Below are 21,896 nucleotides of genomic sequence, written 5' to 3' on the forward strand. Positions count from 1 at the left end.
CTCACCCAGCATGCCCCAGAGCTAGTTGAAGTCTTTCAGCCCTGGAAGCCACCCCACCCTCACAGACACACCTCCTGATTACCCCACCCTACTGAAGCTCCAGGCAATAGGTCAATGGTATTAATTGAGCACTTACTGCAGGCAGAGCCTTGCTCCAAGTTCTTCCCTAGCCCCCCTGCTCAGAGCTACTAGACTTCCTTTGAAAATATCTCTATTACTAACTTACATAGTCTAAAATTATATGGCTAGACTGGCAGTCAAATGTGAAGATTAGATGGATCACAATTGTATTTTTCTGGCAGGTGAGTTCATTCTGTATCAGGGATGCTTCAAAAACTCTCATCATCTGACGGTTTTTGGTCCCAGTGTGATGAAGCCTTCATCCAGTTCTTAGTGTGCGAAAATTCACTTTGCAGCTTCACCACTACTAATGATCAGGGTCATCCCTTCCTTAAGCCAATTTGGGGTAGCCATCCTGGGTCCCCGGCATTATAGGGCCCTTCTTGCATTAGCAGGCGAGCTGCCCGGTCAGGGCCAACTGGCAGAGGAAATCAGAGAAGAAGCATGGCCTCGTGGAAAGATCACAAGCCTGGGAGTCAGAGGACCTGGGTTCATTCATTCAATCGCATTTATTGGGCGCTTACTGTGTGCAGAACACCGTAGTAAGTGCTCGGGAGAGTACAGTATGACAATAAAGACACATTCCCTGCCCACAACATGCTTACAGGGTTCTAATCCCAATTCTGCTACTTGTCTTCTGTGTGACCTTGGGCAAGTCACATCACTTCTCTATGCCTCAGTTCCCTCATCAGAAAAACAGGGATTAAGACTGTGAGCCCTCTGTGGGACAGGGTCTTTGTCCAGCCCAATTATCTCGTATCTACCCCAGTGCTTAGTACAGTACTTGGCACACAGTAAGCGCTTACCAAATGCCACAATTATTATCGTCATTATCATCATTAAATCCCCTGCACTCAATCAATGCCTGATGATTTTAGTTCTGGTACCTGGCCCTCGCAATTTCACATTTCCTCCTGCCTCCCGGGCAATTTTTTACGGGTGTGCTGCCGGCTTAATTTGTCCCAGGCTGAACTCATCTTTCCTCCACACTCAAGCACTCACGCTCACACCCCATTAATTTAGCACTCACCCCTCTACCTAACCACTTTCCCTTTTCTTCTTCTTCTTGTGAGTTTAGTAGCCATCTTCACAACATTGCTAAACTCCACCCTTTCCTCTCCATCCAAACGGCTATTATGCTGATCCAAGCACTTTTCATATCCTGCCTCGATTACTGCATCAGTCTCCTCGCTGACTCCTGGCCTCCTGTCTCTCTCCTCTCCGGTCCTTACTTCACTCTGCTACACAGATCACCTCAGTCCATGCCTCCCCACTCCTCAAGAACTTCCAGTGGTTGCCCACCCACTTTGGCATCTAACAGAAACTCCTTACCAGCCACTTTAAAGCGCTTGATCAGCTCGCCCCATCCTACCTTAACTCTGTTTTACTACCCCCACCCAATTCACACACTCTGCTCCCCTAATGCCAACCTACCCACTCTTCTTGATCTCGACTATCTCGCTATCAGCCCCTCGCCCACTCCTCCCTCTGGCCTGGAACTCCCTCCCCCTTCATATACGACATACCACCACGCTTTCCATCTTCTAAGCCTTATTCATTCGTTCATTCAATCGCATTTATTGAGCGCTTACTGTGTGCAGAGCACTGTACTAAGCACTTGGGAAGTAGAAGTCGGCAACATATAGAGACGGTCCCTACCCAACAACGGGGTCACAGTCTAGAAGGGGGAGACAGACAACAAAACATGTAGACAGGTGACAAAACATCACATCTTCTCCAAGAGGTCTTCCCAGATTAAGTCCTCACTTCCCTTACTCCCTCTCCCTTCTGCATCCCCTATGCACTTGAACCTGTACCCTTTAAGCACTTGATATTCACCCCACCAAACTTACGTACAGATCCAGAATTTACTGTAATGTCTGCCCCCCACCCGCCGCAGTCTGTAAGCTCCTTGTGGGCAGGAAACCCCTGTTGTATTGTCCTCCCCCAAGCACCTAGTAGAGTGCTCTGCACAGAGTAAGCACTCAATAAATCTGACAGACCACCTCTTTCCCCATCCTTAAAGCCCTACTAAAATCACATCTATTCTAACATGCCTTTCCCAATGGAGTCCTCCCTTCCACAGCCTCCTATGCACTTAGGTCTGTTCCCCTTAAGCACTTTGATATTCACCTCTCCCCCCCAGCCCCACACCACTTATGTCTAGGACATTCTGTAATGTATTTTAATGTCTGTCTCCCCATCTAGTCTGTAAGCTCCTTGTAGGCAGGGTTTTCTGTTGTACTGTGCTTAGTAGAGTGCTCTGCATCCACTAAACGCTCAATAAATACCACCGACTGACCGCTTTGCGAACAGTAAGGGCTCAATAAATACCACTGATTGATTCATAAAGAGGACAGAATTTCATTGTATTTAATCAGAACAAAGACTGCTCAATTAAAGCAAAAGATTATCCAGGCTTATTTTATATTACATGTGGGGCAAAAAGTAAATAATTCTTTAAAGGGACTAGAAAGGGCAAAGCTTTGCTTTCCCTGGTCTTCAGCAAACAAAGGTCAGGGGAGAGTTTTAGGGCCCAGTGTACAAGGAGGGAGGCAAAAAGTAGCCGAAGCACTTTCAAATTCCTAAAGAGGAAGAGTATGGAATTTGCTGAAGAATCTGAATATATCTGTAAATCACTGCATATTCATATACCCAGTATTGAGTGTTTATTTAAAGATCTAGAATGAAGACAAAGTTTCAGATTAAAGCAGATAGGCATGGTAACACTTCAAATATAAACGTCACACATTTTTATAGCACTGGTGTCCACCATCTCCGCATACTTGAAAATTGATAGCTAATTAAAATTAAGAAATTAATTCTACTCTATTATGAGCTATTTACATGAAAAGAACACAGAGAATATTTGTATAATGAAAGGGAGCAAAACAGGATCTTAAAACACTTGCAAACACTTGCCCCAATCATAGCCGGTGGAGAAAATTTTTCAGAAATGAAGGTTTACCAAAAAAATCCCCGATCATTTGCAAGGATCACCTGCAAGGATCTGTCCAATTTAGACTGGCTACCTCTTATATATGTAAATCCCATCCTCAAAATTTCAATATTGTACAATAACTTCAATTAAATCTTACTTCTGTATGGCACCTTCCCATCTTCAGCTTTCTAATAAAGTTACATTCCCCCCCAAAAAATCATTTCATTCCTCACTGCACTGTAGTCGCATCAGCGCTACCATGGCTTCACCAACCACTTCTATGCAGATGATTCCCAATCTCCCTCAGTAGCCCTGACCTCTCTCCTTCTCAGCAATCAGGCATTTCCTCCTGACTCCAGGGCATCTCTCTTTGAATATCCCGCTGGCTCGATTCATTGAAAACTGGACTCCTCATCTTCCCTCCAAAATCCTCTCCACCACTTACCTTTCCCAGTTAAAACCACCATCATCCTTCCCTCAAGCCCTTAACCTTGACATTATCCTTGACTCCTTCCTGTCTTTCAACCCCCTATTCAGTGTTGTCTAAATCCATCGATTTTTCCTTGATGCCATTTCTGGAGTCCACCCCTTCCTCTTCATCCAAACTGCTACCATACTGGTCCTGGCACCTGTCATATGCCGGCTTGAGCATCAGCCTCCAGTCCATTGGGTACTTTGCCACCCAGATTATTTTTCTAAAACATCATTCAACACACATCTCCCCATTCCTCAAAAATCTCCAGTGGTTGTCGATTCCTTTCCACATCAAGCAGAAACTCTGACCACTGACTTTAAGGCACCCAATCAGCTTTCTCCCTCCTACTTATCTCACTACACCCCAGCTCATTTCATTTCTTTCAAGCTAACCTATGTTTTGTGCCTCATTCTCGTCTCTCTCCACCGACCTATTGCTCACACCCTCGCCATCTTCAGAGCCCTTCTGAAATCACCTCTCCTCCAGGAGGCCCTCTTGATTAATTTCTCATCTTCCCACGTTATTATCCCCACCCAGGACTATTTCAGCTCCACTTAAGCTCTTGGGTATTTATACACACCCCTCCCACACCAGTAATGCTAATGTACATATCTTTATGCTCTATTAATATTTTCCTCCTCCCATCCGTAGTTTATTTTACAGCTGTATCCCATGCTCGACTTTAAACTCCTTGAGGGCAGGGATCACAGGTACTAATCCTATTATACCTCCCAAGCACTTAATACAGTGCTCTGCACTCAGCAGATGCTCAGTAAAAACTATTGGTCGACTGACTATTACAGCTACTAGTCAGCTATAAATATCACCCCTAAACAACGCACTGTTGTAAGCGCTTGGGAAAGTACAACAGAAGCACAGACATGTTCCCTGCCCACGAGGCTCAATTTGGCGCAAGAAATAAAGAAAGGCATATCCAAACCCGGGGGTGGTGGGGAGCAATGCAAATAACTGGAACTTCACCATGGTAATAGGATTAACACCCTAACAGGTTAAGAGCCATGACAAGGAGTCAGGACCTCGGTTTCATCCCTTAACTGGAAAATCTGCAACTCTAAACATGTATGATGCCAGAGGCCCAAACTAATGCAGAGGGTACAACCGAGATGACAGAATCACCAACACCACTTCCTTTGAGGTCTCCATCCACACATTGGACCAGGCTACTGGATGCATGTAATTTGACAATATTCTGACTGTCACAGAACCTCAAGCAACATAACTTGTGGTCCACATCACCTGGAATTGCTTTTCAAAAAGGAGAGAGGGACACTTTTCTACCAGCTACTCTAAAGCAAGTTTAAGATAGAAGATAAAAGTGCGGTGGGTGATCCACTCTGAATGAGTTAACACGGGGCACTGTAAATAACCACCCTTAGGGTTCAAAGTTATCACTTCACTAAGCGCAGTCATGGATAAATAAAGCTTCCGTAGCCTTCTGATTGCAGGAATTTCTGACAATGTAAAAGATAATGAGTCGGCCACTGGGCAGATGAAAAAATAGACTCCCCAGATTGGAGGAGTTGAAATGAAAGTTTAGAGCACATGGAGCTGGAAGAGAAATCTACGGAAAGAGTGCAACTCCTTGAAATCATGGATGCTCTACAGTCGCTAATTTCAATTGTCCTTCACAGCAAACAAATGGCTACATCACTGAAAAGAAATTATAGTATGAGTCATTCAATTCAAGAACAAAGGAAGGAAAGGGGGGGCGAGGGAAGTGAACCAAACAGCCTTGTTTCACCGGAGAAATGACTTTCTAAAAATGTGAATTCTCCACCAAGATGGGGCATAGCCAGTCAAATAACCCATCCGGCTGCTAAGCAGCCAATATATTTCCCCGTTCGGCTTTGATCGCGCCAACAAGTCTGAGTCACCTGCTTCCTCACACCAAGAGGCCAGTTCAATACCAGGAAGTCCTATCTGTTCGCTTCCTTTTGCCCATCTTGCAGGCTCCCCACCCCGGTGCCCCTGCCTTGCTTTTGGGACCCCCCCCCACCCCAGAGATCGACCCCGAATGCAACCCCCTCAGCTGCCAGGCCCCCCGCTCCCCAATCGTAATGCCCCTGCCTGACCTCCGTGCCACCCCCCTCAGCCTGGAAAGAGCAGGAGGGCCAAATTTGAGAGCCACTTCAGGCCCATTTGCCCTCCCAAACCAGCCCTCAACCTGCGCCGAGCCACCGGCCGTGGTAGTCGCTTTTCCGCTCCGAAGTGGCCGGTCCCGGGAAACTAAGCGTGGTCCCGTTCTCCGAGTCTTCATTAACTCCTTCTCTCCGATCCTCCCACCCGCCAGCCAGGTTTCCCCCTCTGCAGGCGTCGGGAGCCCCAGGACCCCCAAGGCAGCGCTCCCGCAATCACCAGTGCCGCCGGGCGCCAAATCGCCCTCGGCTCCCTCGTCATCCCGCTCCCTGATGTGCGTCCGGCGCGCCCGCCCGGTGCCTCCATTGTTGCGGGTCCCCCCCCGCGTCTCCCCTCCGCTCTCACCTCCCCGCGCTTCTCTCCTCGTCATCCGAGGCTGGGCCGGTCCTGCCAGACCTCGGGCGGCGGCGGCACTGAGGCAGGAGCGGGAAAAGCGGCCCCGAGGTCCCGGCCGCCGCTCGTTCACTGACTCCGGCCGCGCCTCGCCGCTCCTCGAGCGGCAGCGCTCGCAGGCTCGGCTCGGGGTCCGCGGGAAAATCCTTCCCCTCCCCTGGCGTCCTCTTTAAATTCCCCCGGCTGGGAACAGGCGCTCCCAGAAGGAAGGTTCCGTGGAAGAACCGCGATCGGTGCCGCCGAGCTTGAGGAGGCCGGCGAGAGGTACAACTGGGACCGGTTGGAGATTTGAGCGGGAACTTCTCCGCCTCTGGGGCTTTCCGGTCTCCCGCAACAGTCTTGTATGTCGCCGTCGGGTCGTCTCCGCCCCATAGCGACGCCATGGGCACATCTCTCCCCAGAAAGCCTCACCTCCAACTGTACTCGTTCTAGTAGTCTAGCGATAGAGTTTTCTTGACTTAAAAAGGGCCGGAAACGCTTTACCCTCGCCTCTTTCCACTCGGTAAACGCGAGTCTCCACCCTCGACTCTCTCTCTCTCTCTCTCTCTCGTGCCGCTGCTGCCGTGCACAGGTGAGTTTTGATTTGGAGCAAAGTAGGAATGGACTGGGTAGGCCTCTGCTTGACTCTCCCTCCTGTAGTCGAGACCGTTAGAGAGCTAGAAACTCTCCAGGCGCCATCCTGAGGGGGACCAACAACAATGCCCACACCGTACATCTTCCTTTGAACCCTGCCCTCCAAATCATAGGAAAAACTCAGGCCTGAGGTCCTTGACTCCGCATTACACTGTCAGATTCACCTTCCACAAAACGCCGCGTAGGGTGGCCGGCGATGGCACTCAAAAACCCGAACCCTGAAACACGTGACATCACTCGAGAAGCAGTGTGGCTTAGTGGCTAGAGCCCGGGCTTCAGCGTCAGAAGTCATGGGCTCAAATCCCGGCTCCACCACTTGTCAGCTGTGTGACTTTGGGCAAGTCACTTAACTTCTCTGGGCCTCAGTTCCCTCATCTGGAAAATGGGATTAAGACTGTGAGCGCCCCGTGGGACAACCTGATCACCTTGTAACCTTCCCAGTGCTTAGAACGGTGCTTTGCACATAGTAAGTGCTTAATAAATGCCATCATTATTATTATTACTAGGTGCCAAGCACTGTTCTAAACATTGGGGTAGATACAAGTTAATTAGAATGGACACAGTCCCTATCCCCCGTGGAGCTCAAACTCTTAATCCCCATTTTTAAGATGAAGTGACTGAGGCCCAGAGAAGTGAAGTGACTTGCCCAAGGCCACGCAGCAGACATGTGGCAGAGTCAGGATTAGAACCCAGGATCTTCTGACTCCCAGGCCCGGGCTCTATCCACTAAGCCACACTGCTTCTCGAGTGACATCACTTGTGTTTCAGGGTCCAGGTTTTTGAGTGCGATCGCTGGCCACCCTAAGCCACGTTTTGTGGAAGGTGAATCTGACAGTGTAACGTGGAGTCAAGGACCTCAGGCCAGAGTTTTTGCACAGAGCCACGCTGCTTCTCTGTGCTTAACAAGTACCATCATCATTATTATTACAACCACATGCATCCCACTGGTACGCAGTTATCCTACAGACTCCACTTTGGAGAAATCCACCCAATACCATCCAAATTCCCCCAGGTGCTGACATCTCCCAAATTGCTCCAGAGCCATTGTGATCCCCCTCCCAGATCCTTCTGAACACAGCCTTGGTTTCCAGACCTCATCTGTAATTCATTTATTTATATTAATATCAGTCTTCCCCTCTAGACTCTAAGCTCATTGTGGGTAGGAAATATGTCATATTGTCACTTGGCAGCTGTGACTTGGACAAGCCACTTAACTTCTATGTGCCTGTTATCTCATCTATAAAATGGGGGTTAAGACTGTGAGCCCCACGTGGGACAACCTGATCACCATGTATTCCCTCCAGCGCTTAGAACAGTGCTTTGCACATAGTAAGTGCTTAACAAATACCATCATTGTTATTATATTGTACACTCCCAAGTATTTACTACAGTGCTCTGCATTCAGTAAATGAGTGACCAACTGTCTCATAGTCAGGTGTCACAGCGGAAGGCACCTCAATGCTGAACATATAAATCCTAGGCATAACATTTGTCTGGTTTCATACTGGACATTCCTATTTCAACCTGGTGCCCCCCCATCCAGTACCATTATGGCACCAAGTGCCTTTATGCCCAGTATTTTGAGTTTTAGTATGCAGCCTTCCTCTGCTTCAGGTCTTGCACCCAAATACCACAGCTCAGAAGCAGTGTCTTTGTTCACTCAGATCTATGAGGAGAACACTTAAGCTCTGGGGCAGGTGAGGGGGATGGGATCAGCAGTCCTCCCGGAGAAATACTCTAGATGTGGGCAAACTCAGCTGGCCATACTTCTTCAGCAAAACTGCACATATAATGTCATTACATTCTTCTGCTAGCCACTCTAAACCACTTTTCTAATTACCACACTAAGGGCTTCAGTCCTGGGGCCTTGGCCTAAGGGGGTACTCTACCTATTCCCAAATTCACCCCCACCCTTCAAACTGGCTCCCTTCCCTGAAAGGACCCGGTAAGGCAGTTCGTGTCTGGTTCTTAAAGGGATGGTGCCCTTTAAATTGCAGGAAACGGTCAGCACCAGAGAGGAGTTTGCATGTGCTGGCATTCACCCCAGCTTCCTCCTCCTTGTTCTCAGTTAGTGGGTAGTGACTAATGCAAAGAAGTGCCAGTAATTCCCCCTCCGCCCTAGCTACTCATCTCTGTGTCTCCAGGAGCAATCTTACTGATTTCTTGGTTGGGGAGGTCATTAAGCATCTAATGACCAGAGAAAGGGGAAAGTGGGTTTGGTGCACTTTGGGGATTAGGTGAAATGGAAAGTCAAAACTCTCTGTGGAGCAGAGGTGACTTATGTCTGTTCAGTTCATGGGGTGCTGCCCTGCTGAGTGTCTCTGCAGCTGGGCAGGGGTCCTGGGAGAGAAGATGTGAGGAAATGCCTCTCTTTTACAGCAGAAGCCCTCCTAACTCTTGCTCCTCTCCCCTAGAAGACTCCTCCCAGATCAAAGGCTGCCTGGCTCAGGCTGTCCCTGGCTACAGGGCCTGGTTATTGGTGATTTCTCTTGCCCCTTCCTCAACCCTGGACACAAAACATATGGTCCAAGGAGCCAGGCTGGAGGTGACTCATGCCTACCCATGTGTGTTCACTAATTAGGGTGCTGCCCAACTGCCCCACAAGGATGTCATTAGGACTGAGAGGGGATGGGAGGATTTTCCTGCTACCTCTCTTCCTTCTCTAACCCCCTTCCAGCCCCAGAGCTGCCTAAACTTCTGGGAGAACAAACCGCAGGGTAAAGCATGGAGAGAGAGCAGGGAGGAGTGGGGTGCTGGGAAACACCACTTGATCATGTTGGGGGGCTCCTCCTGACTTCTGCTTCCCTTGATGCCCCCCCATCTCTCTTTCATCTCTGACACCACACTGACTGGGGGTGGTGGGGGTTTTTTTTAATGGTATTTGTTAAGCACTTACTATGTGCCAGACACTGTACTAAGCACTGGGGTAGATAGAAACTAAGCAGTTTGGACACAGTCTCTGTCCCACATGGGGCTCACAGTCTTAATCCCCATTTTACAGATATTACCCATTTTCCCCAGGGGGAAACCCTCCCTGATTTGGAGAACACTTTGTAGAGTCACTATTCACCCCATCAGTCACTTTTCTAGGAGAAAAGAACAGAAATTTAATTCATTTTACTTCCTAGGGGGAGAACATAAGTTAAGTTAAAAAAAAATAAAGGGGTGGTGAAAAATTGCATAATGAGTGTATATATATATATATATATATGAATAGATAACAGCAAAAAGTTTGTAGGGTTTGTAACATGGGTTTATATTCTGATATTCTTTTTAGGCCAGAATGTACACTTCACCACTCCTCAAAGAACCTTCAATCCATTCTTCTTTCATCAAGCAGAAACTCCTCACCATTGGCTACAATGCACTCAGTGGGCTCTTTCCCTCCTACTTATGTACTCTCTTCGCCCATGGGCAGCAGCATGGCCCAGCGGAAAGAGCACAGACCTGGGAGTTGCAGGACCTGGGTTCTTATCCCAGCTCTGATACTTGCCCGCTGTGCAACCTGAGGTGAGTCACTTAACTTCTCTGGGCCTCAGTTTCTTCCGTTTCTTCTCAGTTTCTTAAGATGTCCGTTATCCTTCCCAGTTAGACCGTGAGTCCTAGGTGGGACAGAGACTGTGTCCAACCCGACTAGCTTATCTCTACCCCAGTTCTTAGTGTAGTGTTTGGCACTTAAGTGCTTAACAAATACCACCAGCATCACTACACCCTGGGTCATTCTTTCCAGCTAATCTACTCACTGTGCTTTGTTCTTATCTCTCCTGCTGGGACTCTCCCTGTTTCAAAGCCCTTCTGAAACCCACCTCCTCCAGGAGGCTTTCCCTCATCCATTTTCTTCTCCCCAAGTTGCATCATTCCAACTCCCAATTCACCACTTTGCACTACATCAGTACTTACATACTCACGACCTCCTATGCCACTTTTACACTTAGCCACTTGCCTCTCTACTATTTAAAACCTTTTTCCTCCTTTCTGCAAATTGTTGCATGTCTATTTCTCCCTGTAGCCTGCAAACTCCTTGAGGATAAGGATGATGTCTTTAATCTTCAACCTCTGTTGTAGTTTCCTAAGTGTTAGTAGAGAGCTCTGCCCAAAATAGGTGTTCAAAAAATGCTATTGATTAATTGATTGGCATCAATGGAAAACGCTTTCAAGTTTGGTCTAAAGCTTAATCCTATAAAATTGTATCCTACCCAACGCTTAGTACAGTGCCTGGCACATAGTAAGCGCTTAACAAATACCATCATTATTATAATTGCCATACTCCTCCTGAGAAGCAGTGCAGCCTTGTAGAAAGAGCATGGGCCTTAGAGTCAGGGGGCCTGAATTCTAATCCCGATTCTGTCATCTGTCTGCTGTGTGACCTTGGGCAAGTCACTTAACTTCTCTGTGCCTGTCACGTCATCCGTAAAATGGGAATTAAATCTTCCTCCCTCTGACTTAGACTGTGAGTTCCATGTGGGACATGGGTTGTGTCCAACTTCATTATCTTGCCCATCTCTTAGAACAGTGCTTGACACATAGTAAGTGTTTAACAAATACCACAGAAAAGAAACCTCCCCAAATCAATGCTAGCCTTCTTGATTTGGTTTTCTGCTTCCTGGTCTTCTGGGCGGGGAAATGCAGTGCAGATGGAGATAACCTCATAAAGCTAAATGAGTAGGCCGAAAAATGTCAGTCAGTAGGGTTTAGTAAGAGCAAGTGAAACATAATGTACCTAGGGAAAAATACCCCAAATTACAATTTCATGATGATGGGCTCATCAGTCCAGTGTTCAGCAAGAACAAAAAATGCCAGACAGTATCAAAAAGGAGATGAAAAACAATTTTTTTTCTTTCAAAAAAGCATGATTTGCCACAAAAAAACATGATGTAGCTGTGCTTGGAAAACAGTGTGCTGTTCCGGCTGCCAAATCTTAGAATGGATGTAAAGAGCTAAGGGGAGGGCAAGTTGACCTGAGGAAAGTGTGGGGAAGGGCAGCCAAGGTGAGAAGGGGAATGGAGAAGCTTCCTTATGAGGCAAGCCTGCAAGAGACTGGTAGACTGTGAGCTCGTTGTGGGCAGGGAACATGTCTACTAATCCTGCTATGTTGTACTCTCCCAAGCGCTTAGTACAGTGCTCTGCACACGGTAAGGTCTTGATAAATACGACTGATTGATCGACTGTTTCACTCTTCAATCTGGAAACGCATAAGCTGCGAGGGAACGGGATTGAAATGTACAAAGTCTTGAAGGGAGTGTAAATTCCACAACATTGTGCCCCTGAAGCTTGAAGGTGGTAGGTTGAAACTAGTATAGTTTGGTTGAGTCTAGGATGGCCCAGTATGGCTTTCCTTTGGTTTTTGAAGATTTCCCTGCTATCCAGGTATGTGTGAGGGTGGCTGAAAGGCCCACGTGCCCCACCCCTCTGACATACATATTTTTTTTACAGGATGAGGTTTCAAGAAAAGCAAGCTTCTGATACCTTCCTGCCAGTCTGGTGCAGTGATCTCCCAACCGTCCCCTGCTGTGCAACAACCCAGCCCACATACTTCACTCCTCTAATGCTTACCTTTTCACTGTACCTCGATCTCTTCTATCTGGCCACCGACCTCTTGCCCATGTCTTGCTTCTGGCCTGGGACCCCCTTTCTCTTCATATCTGAGAGACAATTACTCTCCCCTGATTCAAAGCCTTATTGAAGGCACATCTCTTCAAAGAGGCCTTCCCTGACTAAGTCCTCTTTTCCTTTTCTTCCACTCCCTCCCTTTATTCACCCCCTCCCAGCCCCACAGCACTTATGTGCATATCCATAATTTATTTATTTTTGTTAATATCTGTCTCCCCCTCTAGACTGTAAGCCCATTGTGCACAGGGAATGTGTCTGTTATTGTACTCTCACAAGCGCCTACTACAGTGCCCTGCATACAGTAAGTGCTCAATAAGTACAATTGATTGATTAGCAGGGAATAGAGCTTCCAGAAGGGCAGGGCTTCCACACAAATAATTCCATATGTTAAGGGAATTGATGGATGAGAACTAAGTGGTACAACCATAAAAGACAGATACTGAACACAAATAATGAAGGGGTTTTTTAGAAGGTACAAAACTCTAAATTTCAGGCAGGAAATTATTGCAAGTGTCACTGACACACATCCCTCTCTAGGCTCAATGAGACATAATTAGAAAATGACATTTATTTGAAACAGAGTACCTCTCAAAAATTCACTGACAAATACCTGAAGTGTATGCATTTTAAACAACTTCCCAGAACAGAGAGAGAGAGTGTGTGTGTGTTTGTGTGTGTATGTGTTGAAGGGGACATTAACAACACTCAAAGAACCGAGAAAGACTGTGGTGAAAATTTAAACAACAAGAGAATAACCCCCCTATAACGTCAATGTTTCTGCGAGGGGTAATTCTCTGGTACTAGGACATGAACATGGTAATGCCATAAACAGAAGTAATTAAGTACCAGGAAATTCATTTTGTCTCACTTTTTGTAATAGAGTTTTTTTCAAGAAATTATTTTCTTGACCACACCAAGTGAATTTCAGAACATTGCAAAATTTGAGACAGATGAACTTGAAATGTATTTGTATTGCCTAATGTGCTTTTTTAAGTGTGGACCCATGGAGCTGGGGGCTTTTTTCTGATGCCCATGTTTCATTAATTTCTGAAAAAACTCGTTCAGCTGGACAGCTGTTACCAGAGAGACCTGACAGGAATTAAACCACTTTTAAGATTTGAATGTGTAATGTTTTTGAAATGGCTAGAGAGCTTTACCCAATATCTGCCCGCCGGCACCCTTTTCTTCGTTCGACTTAGACATTTTCTCAGCGGTAATGTACCCAGCATGCAAACTCATCCAACAGGGAAATAACAGAGTTTGGCTTGAGAAAGCCTTTTCCAGCCACAAAAATCAATAGTTTTCTCAACATCTGACCTCCCTGAAGTCCCTCTTAGCAAAGCCCACTGTAAAACCTCAAGATCTCTTAAATATCCAGACCACCAATCAAAATACTCTAGAGCTAGTTCATGAAAGTTTCTCACATTACTCATCACTGCGGCCTCATCAACCAACCCATTGTCTTTGAGTTTACCGATAAACAGCCATCAGTGAGGGTGGCATAAACAGAAGCGAAATGCCTTGTTGAAATGTTGCCCCTTGGCTAGGGACAAAATTTAAGTGGCATTTCTAGGGCCAGATTAAAGACCAGTGCCTAGGGAAGGGCTGGATTAGGGCTGGGAGAGGGAAAGAGGTCAGGAATGTTGGGGAAACAGGAGTTCTTTTACTTCTATCTCACCTCCCTAATTGGCTCCAGATCAAGATGCTCCTCAAAGCAACCACGTTGGTGTACTCAAGCAATTGCCCGGGGCCTCTAAAGATGTATGACCACTTGTCTGCTGTGTGACCTAGGGCAAGTTGCTTAACTTCCCTGGGCCTCAGTTATCTCATCTGTAAAAGGGGGATTGAGACTGTGAGCCCTATGTGGGACAGGGACTGTGTCCAACCCGATTTGCTCGTATCTGCCCCAGCGCTTACTACAGTGCCTGGCACATAGTAAGCACTTAACAAATACCATAACTATTGTCATTATTATTATTATTACTATCCCATAACAGGATAGACAGAGAAATATGAATGAGTTCTACTTCCCCCTCTAGACTGTAAGCACGCTGTGTCAAGAATTGTGGGGACTTGCCAATGTCAGTGCCATCAACTCAAGGTGAGGGCTCCGATAGCCTCAGTGGAACCAATCAATCCATCAGTCACAGTGAATCATCTGTGGGAATTCCTCTAATTGTTAGTGGGGTCCATCTTGTGAGGCCAGTGATGGTTCCCAATGGGGTAGTATTTTGAGTATTAAAATGCCATAACCTGAAAATCGGCCCCCTTCCCATTGGTGGGGTGCGCTGAGAGGATTGATGCTACTGGACCCCCACAATAGCCCCTCCACTCCCCCAAAAAAGGATAAATCGACCATGATTAAGTTCCCATAGTTCTGTGTATTTTGCTGCTGGGGAAAGTGTATAAAAATGGAAATGTGACACTATACATGAATGTGACATGAAATGTTGTTCTTAATATTAAGGTAATTAGAGTGTGTCAATTTGTTGACCCCTAGTGTAAGTGGGGGCAGAGAAACAGTGAGGGATACAACACTGACACAACTATTCCCCTACAACGGAATGCCCCTGAGATCATAGCTGACATGACTGCTGGAGGCTTTGTCAGAGATTTAAGGTGAAGTGTTGAGAGTGGATTCACCTGCAATTGATCCACCTGAAAAATGGACAGTTAATAGCAGTAGTAATCATATTTATTGAGCTCCCATTTGGCACAGTGCATTGTACTAGACATTTGGGAAGTACAGAATAAATAATAATTATGGTACTTGTTAGCGCTTACTATGTGCCAAGCAGTGTTCTAAGAGCTGGAGTAGATACAAATTAATCAAAAGATGTGTTGCCTGATCTAAAGGAGTTTACACTCTAAGAGGGGAGACAGACATAAAAGACTTTACAACTAGAGCAAATGATAAAGAAAATAAAAATAAATAAGGGAGTGTATAATTGAATGAACATATGCAAGTGTGCAGAGGATGGCACAGGTTAGTTCATAACTGTGAGAATTGGCTGATGGTGCTGGGAAATTACAGCTGGATCGTGATGAGGACATAATTCTATTGTGTATTCCCAAATGCTTAATATAGTGTTCTGCACACTGTAGGAGTATTATTATCATTACGTCTGTTAAGTACTTACTATGTGTCAAGTACTGGGGTAGATAATAATAATAGTAATGATGGTATTTGTTAAGCGCTTACTATGTGCCAAGCACTCTTCTAAGCACTGGGGTAGATACAAGGTAATCAGGTTGTCCCATGTGGGGCTCACAGTCTTAATCCCCATTTTACAGATGAGGCAACTGAGGCACCAAGAAGTTGAGTGACTTGCCCAAAGTCACACAGCTGACAAGTGGCAGAGCGGGGATTAGAACCCATGACCGCTGACTCCCAAGCCCATGCTTTTTCCACTAAGCCATACTGCTTCTGGTGATGCAAGCTAATCAGTATGGCCACAGTCTCTCTTCCATATGGGGCTCACAGTCCAAGTAGGAGGCAGTAGGATTTAATCACCATTTTATGACTGAGGAAACTGAGGCACAGAGTAGTTAAGTGACTTGCCTAAGGTCACACAGCAAGCAAGCAGTTGGCTGAGATGGGATTAAAACCCAGGTCCTCTGACTCCCAGGCCTGTGGTCATTGTATTAGGCAGTGCTGCTTGATTGATTGAGTATAATCAAGACTCTTCTGGGGAATGAGGGTGGGATGAGGTGGGAGTGAGGGTATGGATATTGATAGGAATCTTGGTAGGGTTATTCTGCTGTGGGGATTTCTTTAAATTCTGGAAGAAGACTTGTGGGTGCCAAAGTCAGAAAATCTATGAGACCCACATTATCCCCCTTAAGGGGGTGAATAGTGGGGTGGACGGACAACAATGAGATAACAGAAGAAACAAAATGGGGAGGTTTGTAAAGATGTGAGTTATAATGTGGTAGAAAAAGAAACAACAGAATCACCCTGGAGATAACGAAAACTACCCTGTCCAATGAACTGTGCAGGCACAATTTCTGCTTTAGAGACTTGATGGCAGTATTTGGAGAAGGTAGAATGAAACAAGGACAGATTGCCAGGGCAGATTTGAAGGTGAAGAAGGAAGGTGTATAGATAAGGGTAGTACAAGTTGATCAGAGTTCTGCAGCCAGATGGGTGGCAGGGGAAGAAAGGAGGGGGGTGGAGGAAAGAGTTTCCTAAGGGTGAGTTGGATATCAATAGGAATATGTGTGTTAGATAGGATTATTCTGTTGTGGGGATTGTTTATGTTCTGGAAAAACAACAGTCACTGCCAAAGGCAGAAGTTCCATGAGACCCACACTATTGCCCTCAAGGGAGTGAATTTTGGGATGGATGGACAGCAGCGAGATGACAAAAAAAAAACAAACCGAAGGAGACTGGGCAAGATGTGAGTAATAACGTAGAGGGCAAGAAACAACAGAATGAGAAGAGAAGAGACAACAAAATGAACTTTTTTTATGTTATTTGTTAAGCACTTACTATGTGCCAGGCACCGTACTAAGTGCCAAGGTGGATACAAATTAGGTTGGATACAGTCTGTCCCACATGGGGCTCACCGTCTTAATCTCCATTTTACCTCATCCTCTCCAGATGAGGTAACTGAGGCACAGTGAAGTGAAGTGGCTTGCCCAAGGTCACACAGCAGATAAGTGGAGGAGCCAGGGTTAGAACCCAGGTCATTTTGACTCCCAAGCCCAGGCTCTATCCATTAGGCCATGCTGCTTCTCAACCTGTCCAACGAACCATACAGGCTGGAGGGGGAATAAAGGGACTTTCCCCTCGATTCCCCATGTCTCCCTGGCATCGCAGCATCTTAGACAGCACATCCAACACCAATTAAATCTCTGCCCAAGAAAAGATTTCTCCTTCAGAAAGTGTTAATAACACCATGTCCCGCGGCACCACTGAAAATGCTATTTGGGTTATCTCCGCAGCAACTACTTTGCCCTTGATATCTTTTTTTATTTTTTTTTTAATTTCAGAACTTCTGTCACTGCTTCATGGTTATCACAATTATGTCTGAAATTTCACCAGACAGGGACTAAAAATCAATCAATAAGAATGAGAGTGAAAATACAGTGGAAAATAATGTATGGTAGCTAGAAACCACTTCCACTTGCCGTGATTGGGTGTATCTCGTAGGAGCCACACAATATGATTCCCGCAACCCTTTGTTTAAGTCACACATTCACAAGTGCTTCAGATTTAGTTCTACTACTCCCCTCTTGTCTCTCCTCCCCACCTCCCCCACCAAGCTTGGGCAATTACAATCACTCACAAGCGAAAGCTGTGATTTTCCCCTAAAGGCAAGTTAGACCCACACAGCTTCAGCGAGAGGGATATCCAGATCTTCTCACCCCAGCTCAGAAGTTTGCAAATGATCTGTTTCAGCTGTGCTGGAACAAACTTTGTACTCAGCAGATTAGTGTTGCCTTAAATGTAAATGTTTGTGATGTCACTAGTAGTAACAGAGCTGAATTCTGCTCTGCACTTCCTACTTTGAAAATCAATCAGAAGTTGATTCCCAATAGAAGGAAATGTATTCCAAGTTGAATGTGCCTTTTCTTTTGGACTTCACACTAGAAAAGAGAAATAAATGCAGCTTCCCCCATTGCCCCACCCTCAGATTTCCCCAAAAGCTTCTTCGATGCTTGTCCTCCCACAACTCGTTCTAGATCTGATTAGGGTCCACTGCATCTCCCTCCATTTCTTCTCTTGTTTTTGTTTCCTTCTGGGAAGAGCACCATTGGGGTCCTGAAGGGAAGAGGTGATAGAGGGAGGAGGTGGTGAGGATAAGGTGACCAGATGTCCCACATTAGATGAGATAGTTCCCTGTTTCTGGGTTCTGTTACACCACCCAAAGAGCCACTTGAAAATATGGGTCCCAATCAGGGTCCTCCTTTGGTTGGGGTGGTGGGACGGAACCCTGCAGCTGAATCAACAATTGCGGATGTTGCTGCCGTTGTCTTCACCACTGTGGCTTAACTGGCTCTTCCATCTTCCCTGTGGAACCCCCTCTCCATTATGGCCAGACTTCCCTTCCCCTTGCATACTATAATGTGCAAGAGAAACTGGCAGGATTTAGAGGTGTACTGAATGTGAGAGGTAACAGACAATGAGGATTTGAAGATTATACTTATGATGATATTTGTCAAGCGCTTACTTTGTGCCTCCTGTTTACTTGTTTTGTTTTGTTGTCTGACAGTCTTAATCCTCACAGTCTTTCAGAGGGCAGGTGGCGTGTCTGCCAGCTGTACCACCCTGTCCTGAGCGCTCAGTTCCGGGGCTCTGTGCCCAGGTGGGACTCAAGAAACCAGAAATGCTTGTGACTGGTGGATTGTTTTGTTGTCTCACAGTCTTAATCCTCATTTTACAGATAAGGTAACTGAGGCACAGAGAAGTTAAGTGGCCTGCCCAAGGTCACACAGCAGACAAGTGGCAGAGCAGGATTAGAACCCACATCCTCTGACTCCCAAGCCCGTGCTCTTTCCACTAAGCCATGCTGCTTCTCACTGAAGTTGCAAGTTTCAGAGACAGCGAGGCTGGTGGTGTTGCCAACTATGATGGGAAATTTAGGAGGAGGAGTGAGTTTAGGAGGGAAGATGAGGAGTTCATATTGAGTTTAAGGTACCAGGGGGACACCCACATGGAGATGCCTTGGTGGCAAGAGGAAATCTGAGACTGTAGAATGGGTTCTTTTTTAATGGTAGTTTTTAAGCACTTACTATGTTCCAGGCACTGTACTAAGAGCTGGGATAGATACAAGCTTACTGGGTTGGACACAGTCCATGCCCCACGTGGGGCTCACAGTCTTAAACCCCATTTTACAGATGAGATAACTGAGGCAAAGAGAAGTGAAGTGACTTGCCCAAGGTTACAGCAGACAAGGGGCAGAGCTGGGATTAGAAACCAGTTTTTTTGGACTCCCAGGCCCATCTATGCTCTGTCCACTAGGCCACACTGCTTCAACAGGTGAGAGGTTAGTGAGATAGATTTGGGAGGATGGATGGATGGATGGATAGTTTTGCAAGGGGTCAGTCATCACATCAATGTTGAAGTGTTTTCTATTTCTACCTTATCATCCCAGACCTGCTGCCAGAGGCTAGCTCAGCTCTGAGAAACACAGCTCTTTGGCTGTGAACCCCAGGCAAGAATTAGATGCTTTGCCTTTTTCCTAGGACCACTAGAGGCTGCAAAGCTGGTTCCAGTCTATTAAAGTCCATCTTTGAGTTAACGTAGCACGCCAGCCGTCCCCCACGATCTGTATTTCTAGTAACGAGATTTTTTTAAAAAAAGAAATGGAATTTGAAAGAACTTCAAACTCACAATCTTGATGAAACATTAAAAAAAGCAGTGACCAAGAGCCTATCTCCTTGTTCCATCAGTAGAGATAGAGGATCAGAACAATAAGCTAACAAAATATGTGAAATTGTAATAAAGAAGAGCTCTTTGCTCTCAACTCTTCTCTCAGGATCATTTCACATAACAAGACTATTATTAACCTGAAGGCTTCTGCTCTGAAAAATGGAACAATCAGTCCAAGATCTCTCACTGAATGTTTCCAGACAAGAAATGTAGGCTTGTGGTAAAGTCAAGGGTCTTTATAGCTACACAGCTTTGTTTGTTCTGAACTGGTTCTCCATCTGCTTTACCTCCATTTTGAACACCTCTGAAAGAGAGAAAACACGTTCTAAAGGACCTCTCTGAACTGTTGGAATGATTTATGTTGGAGATGCTAAGAACGAAAGCAAATGAACTTCAGTTCTGCATGTGGGACATCTAATCCTGCCTCTGCCACATGTCTGCTCTGTGGCCTTGGGCAAGTCACTTAACTTCTCTGTGCCTCAGTTACCCCATTGTAAAATGGGGATTTAAAGTGTGAGCCCCATGTGGGACAGAGACTGTGTCCAACCTGATTAGCTTGTATCCAGCCTAGCACCCAGAACAGTGTCTGGCACATAGTAAGCTCTTAACAAATGCCATTTAAAAAAAATTAGCTTTCCTTAACTTGGGGGTGGTGGTAGAGACACACAGGAGTCTAGGAAATGGTCAAACTACCTAGGGGAAGAGGAAACAGGGCATTTTTTGAGGTTCCTGCTAGCTCTGAGAGGCTGTTTTCGAGGAGTCACATGTAGAGGCCTATGGAGGAATCTCACCAGTTAGCATAGCCCGTCAGCTCAGGGAAATGAGGAAGTTTTGAGTTTGATTTCCCATGGGCAAGTGAGGTTTCTAGTAAGCACCAAGCTTGACTCAAATTACCCGATTTTTTAAATGGTATTGTTAAGTGCTTACTATGTGCCAGGCACTGTACTAAGCTCTGGGGTTGATAAAAGCTAATTAGGTTGAATAAAGTCCATGTCCCACATGGGGATCACAGTCTTAGTCCCCGTTTTACAGATGAGGTAACTGAGGCCCAGAGAAGTGAAGTGGCTTGCCCAATATTGCACAGCAGAAAAGTGTTTCGTTTTTAACATTTTTTTCCTTTTGCTAAGTGCTGAGGGTTTGATCCCTTGAATCTTGGACAGTGAGGGCTGAGAGGGAGGCCAAGAGGGGCAAAATCATTTGGGATTGTCATAGAGGGTCAAGTTTTCAGAGGAGGCAGGTTGTAGGCTTTGAGGGGAAGGGGGTTTGTATGGAGGAGTAAGAAAGCCCTTACTCAGAGTTGGAGGAGTAGGAGTATGGGGTATGTGATATCAGATAAGCAGCATGGCCTGGTTGAAAGAGCACGGGCCTGAATATCAGAGGTTGTGGGTTCTAATCCTGGCTCTGCCACATGTCTGCTGTGTGATCTTGGGCAAGTCACTTAACTTCTCTGTGCCTCAATTACCTCATCTGTAAAATAGGGATCAAGATCGTGAGCCCCATGAGGGACAAGGACTCCAACCTGATTACCTCGTATCTACCCCAGCACTTAGAACAGGGCTTGGCACACAGTAAGCATTTAACAAATACGACAATTATTATTATTATTATTGTTGTTTCACAGGTGGAGTGGCATTTAGTATTATGAAATCCAGGATGTGTCCGTATTGGTGCAGGATTGATTTGGGGTGAGGCAGAATTGGAGGTTAGGGGAGAGGCAGGGAGTGTGTGAATGGCATCAAGAAGTAGTGGAGCCAGTAAGATAATCAGCTTCTTGTGGGCAGGGAACGTGTCTACCAACTCTGTTGCAGTATACTCCCCCAAGCGCTTAGCACAGTGCTCTGCACACAGTAAGCACTCAATAAATACTGTTGATTGATTGATTGATCGTTGATGCTGACATCTCCAAGAATCAGTGCAGGTGACAATATATAGATTTTGATGTCTGTCTCCTCCCCCCCACCAACTGTCAGTCCTTCATGGGCAAGGATTGTCTCTATTGCTGTATTGTACTTTCCAAGCGCTTAGTACAGTGCTCTGCACACAGTAAGTTCTCAATACATACGATTGAATGAATGAATGAAAGGAGGGAGGCGAGCAAGACATTGAACTCCTCCAGGAATGCCGAGGTGGGTCCTAGAAGTCAGTAGATGACAGAAAAAACGAGCAGGTGGTTGAGGTGGCTGGTGTGG

General features: G+C 46.1%; 1 protein-coding gene across 1 annotated transcript in view; it reads right to left on the reverse strand.

Annotated features, from left to right (window-relative positions):
- Nucleotides 1-6,111, reverse strand: part of RAD54L2 (RAD54 like 2) — an 87,157-nt gene extending 81,046 nt beyond the window's left edge. The window contains exon 1 of the mRNA XM_038770901.1: nt 6,039-6,111. The gene's annotated coding sequence lies outside the window, so the exon portion shown is untranslated. The remainder of the gene's footprint in view (nt 1-6,038) is intronic.
- Between the last annotated feature and the right edge of the window lie 15,785 nt (nt 6,112-21,896).

Source organism: Tachyglossus aculeatus, chromosome X2, assembly GCF_015852505.1.
Source record: "Tachyglossus aculeatus isolate mTacAcu1 chromosome X2, mTacAcu1.pri, whole genome shotgun sequence".
NCBI lineage: Eukaryota > Metazoa > Chordata > Mammalia > Monotremata > Tachyglossidae > Tachyglossus > Tachyglossus aculeatus.